Source organism: Meleagris gallopavo, chromosome 12, assembly GCF_000146605.3.
Source record: "Meleagris gallopavo isolate NT-WF06-2002-E0010 breed Aviagen turkey brand Nicholas breeding stock chromosome 12, Turkey_5.1, whole genome shotgun sequence".
Lineage (NCBI taxonomy): Eukaryota > Metazoa > Chordata > Aves > Galliformes > Phasianidae > Meleagris > Meleagris gallopavo.
The window spans coordinates 18,771,723-18,776,093 of NC_015022.2; the positions used below are offsets into that span (position 1 = coordinate 18,771,723).

The window sequence follows — 4,371 nt, forward strand, 5'->3', positions numbered from 1 at the left end:
ACACACACACACACGGAGGGAAAATGAACAATTGGAAGGAAAAAAGGCAAGGTTTGCCTTTGCGATGCTGCCGGGAAGTGCTGACAAAGCTGCTCCTGACAAAGCCCCAGCGGGAGGGGGGAACTGTCTCTTTGCTCTGCCTGTCTCCCGCTGAACAAGGATCACTTTTAATGGGCTGAATACATACAACATACAGCTGACAACAAAGATGTTAGACTAACCTAACAAGAGAGCGAAACAGAAACAGCACACAGTGAGTAATTAGAATCTAATTAATTTGCATTTCACAAGAGACTCAGAGATGTCAGAGGGAAAAAAAGTAAATTCCCAGAGATTAAAGGGCTCGTGGAGGGTGAGAGGAGGCGCAGGGAGCAGGAGAGCCCGAAACGCAGCGACCCGCAGAGCTGGCCAGGATGTGCAGAATTAAATGGGAGCAGGTGTGAAAATGACAGGGCTGGGAGCAAAGGTGTCCGTGGGTCAGCAAAACGGAGATGAAAATATCCAAACAGCAGCTTGTGCTACCCGACCCCCCTCCCCCGGCTCTGCACTACTCTCCCCTCCTGCTGCTCTATGGCTCTGCAAGGGGATGAGAAGGGGAAAGGAGGACTTGGTATGGGGAGCGCCCAGAGCTGGGAGCCAACCCCATGCTGAGCCCCAGCTTCACCGGTGCCTCTCGGTGCTAAGGCAGCTCCTTCCCAAAATTAGTGCTTGCAATCTTTATGTTCAACACCCTATTTCTTAACAGTGGCTGTTCCCGTGAGGCAAGCGATCCCGGATCTACATAACATCAAGGGGAGATTTACAGCTTGTTTCCATAATGATGACACCAAGCAGGAGATTATGCTGTCAGAGATGCCGGTGCAGCCACACAAGCTCTAGGGAAGAAAAAGAACTGTCATCTCATAGTACAGTGTGGTCATCATCACTGCAACGGGCATCTCTGAGCCCGGGTCCTCCCAGTGCTGATGGGTGGGACGGGTGATGGGGAAGCACTCTTACCTGCATTCAGCAGCACCAACTCAGTCTTCCCTTCCTTTCCCATTCAGCCTTGTGTTTGCAGTAAGAAACCAATGCCACAAACACGCCAAGGGGGTATTTATTTTTCTTGAAAACAAAATAACAGAACGGAACATCAGAAGGGAGGCATTTATCTCAGCCGGCTCCTTTCTTTTGTTGAGAATCAAAGTGGTGATTATTTGAGCAGGTTGCTTCCTGACAGCCCACCACAGTGGCAGAAAGTGTGCTGCAAGCATTGCACCAGCGAGTGGAGGGCTGGGATTTGGGACAGTGGTGCTCGGGACACGCTGCTCCCAGTGCCACATCCCAGTAATGCCCCCAGTTTCCAGGCAGAGCACTGTGGCACAGCTTGGGATGCTGACATCTGCTCCCTGCCACGACCCCAAGCAAAGCATCTCCCAAAATACAGCACCCTATGTGCACTTCTATGCTTTCTTTCCTCCTGAGGAAAAAGCCTTCCAAGTGAAGCCAGTGCCTTTCAGAAGACAAACAAACACACTGCTCCATCTGAAGTCACCAGGCAGCCAGTCACCACCGGGGCGGCGGGATCCAGCCCATAATTTGCAGTGTGAGCACTCGAGCAGCATTGCTGCAATACGATGAGGTCATGAGTCACCCAGCTACTGAAACCATGCAGCCAGCCCTGTACAGTGCGTGGCTGGGAGCCTGGGGATGTTCTTCCCTGCACTGCCTGGAGAGCAGGGGTTGGGATGGAGGGAGCAGATACGTCCCCTGTCCTGATGATAATGGGGAGATGCAGCTCCAGCATTAAAATCCCAGGAGCAATTGGATCCCAGCAAAGTGTGGTGATGACACCGCCCTGCATGTGGCTTCCTAAAAACCTCATAAAGCTACAAAGGCACAGCCTGGGAGGGGAAGAGGCGAGGGATGTGCTGTGCAATGTGCATGCCCCTGCAAAGCCCCAACCCCAGATTTTCCTCCAAAGATACTGCTGAAGACAGCAGAGGAATCCCAGTACTGCCAGCCCAATCGCAGCCCCGTCCTTCAGGGACGGTTGCAAACAAAACAAAGGAGATGGAAGATGAATGCTGCATTACCCTGGCAGCCACGAGTTAGGCTATGATACATCTCTACCTCTGGGATACGTGACAGATATTATTCATTGTTCCCTTCTCACTTGTCACCGTGCAATCAGGGCTGGGAACCAAGGGAAGTTCACAACTTTCCGCTGCGACTCGCCTGCAGATCTGTCAGTTGACTGAAGACCCAAATTACACAGTTACAGAGCCCAATGAACTGCTAAAACCTGCACGCCTTGCTGCCGAGATTAGAGATTCGCCGTGGTAATTATGTTAATGTTGATGTGTAGACGGATAACTGGCAGCAAGGAGTTGCTCTGAAACGTCTATTTATAGATCCGGGGGAAAAAATAAACCTCGCCATCTCCAGGCAAACATATGGGCGACCAGAGCAGACAAATTAAGTGGGAGAAGAGAGGGAAAGAAGGAACAGGAACCAGAGCCAGGCGGTGCCACAGAGCTGGTGCCCGCGGTCAGGTGCGCACTGAGGGGACGGTGGCACTTTGGTGGCACCCCATGCATTCATGGTCCAAGGGTGAGATGGTGGCACTCCAGTGGCATTCGGAGCATTTGTGCCACTAATCCAGGCCCACCGTTCACCAGGAGCTGCGGAGGTGCCTCCACGCTTCCCCCTCCCCATGGCTGCGTGTTATGCACTTCCCAGAACGCGATGCTCCCATGCAACGCTGACGATGCTGTGCTCTCCAGCTCTCAGCAGGATGTGGGATTTAAATTTTGAGCTGTGTGCTAAATTACATGGGCCGTCAGTCAACTCCTTGCGATGTTTTGAGTAGACAGATTTATACAAACACTCAACACTCAGCAGACCCAGCACGGTATCTTTCACACCAGTGAGGAGGAAATAAATCAAGCCTTCCCTCCCCCCTCCCTCACCATGCCAAAATTTCTTCCTGATGCCTTTCAGACAGGATCACAAGAGTACGTACTTACCGTGGAAACAACTGAAACTCCCTGAGAACCCAGGGAACACGCAGCCTGTCCAATGCAGGCGTGGGGAACGAGCCTATTGCCTCCAAACCCCCGTAGGAAACACTAGGATAACCTCAACAGTGGGGGCAGAGCTCAGTGCGCTGAGTGCTTTGGGAGCAGAAGAGCCACTGCAGAGGCTCTTACTCCTGACGATAATGCTTCCCACCTCCCCACCCCCTTATTTATTTTTTAAAGCTGATGCTCTTTTAAATTCCTGGTCGCAAGCTGGCCCAGCACGCTCTTCCAGGCACAGTGCTATAGCATGCCATTAGAAAAACAAAGTGCTTTCTCCACTTGATAGCTGGCCTTTTATTTTTGGAACTGATACATGCAATCACAGTAGCATGGCCCCAGCAATTAGGAAGAAAAGTACTTTTCTTTTCCAAGCCCAATTACCCATCCTGTAATTGACATAATTATTATCTTTCTGTTTCCTAATAATATTTATTGAACACTATGAATTCCTATTCTCAGCAAAGCTGCTCCCAGAGCACAGCAATTTCCAAGTCCTGGCAGGGTCAGAGCTGGAGGAGGATCAGTGCAGGTTGTTCCCAGCACGGGGGGGCTGCACCCAGACTGCAAACCTCACCCTCCTGCTACCAGCTGGGTAAACATACAACAAGATACATGAATTTCAGATGGACATAGTCCTCAGCGTAGTGAACAGGGGCCCAGTGACATGCCCTAAAGGTCTCAACGAGAGCTGGGAAGTATAGAGAATAGTTAGTCCTATCTGTAATGAAAACAGGCACGTTAATTTAATGCACACCCAGACCCCCGCCCACATCTCCTGCTTCTTTTACAAGTTACAGTAAACACCTACCAGAAAAATCAAGCCCTGAAGAGACTCAACCACAAGCACACCAGGGACAAACCAAAGCCCACAGGGGCTCATGCCCTCAGCTGGAGCTTTGCCCTCAGCACCACCCACCTCTGCAACCACCATTCCCAGCCACATCCAGCAGCCAAGGCACTCCTCCAGCCCTCTGACTCCAAAACACATCACCACAGCTTCTCTTGCCTGATCCAGATTATTTATGGCACTGATCTCCTAATTGCCCCAGTGATCTGATAGGTGGAGACAGGGATAGGGTGGGTCAGACCAGCTCTTGGCAGAGCACAGCTGTGCTGGCCATCAGGTGCTGCCTTTTCAGCATCCCCCCAGCTGGAACCCATAACCATTGGGTACTCTCTCCTTCAGTGTGTGGGGATGCTTTGGGAGAGCAAGGGGACTATGAACAGCCTTGAATTCACCGCTGAGTTAAATGGCAATTTCTCATAGAGATGGCTAAGATCTACCTGATGCACGAAGCAGCCTCTTCCA

General features: G+C 51.3%; 1 long non-coding RNA gene across 1 annotated transcript; it reads right to left on the reverse strand.

Moving 5' to 3' along the window:
- Positions 1 to 9: 9 nt before the first annotated feature.
- On the reverse strand, positions 10 to 4,057 carry LOC104912887. Its single transcript, XR_794998.2, has 3 exons — positions 3,979 to 4,057; positions 1,000 to 1,104; positions 10 to 875 (listed from the first exon to the last, which is right to left on the reverse strand). It is a non-coding gene; the product is annotated as an uncharacterized LOC104912887 (long non-coding RNA).
- Positions 4,058 to 4,371: the final 314 nt, after the last annotated feature.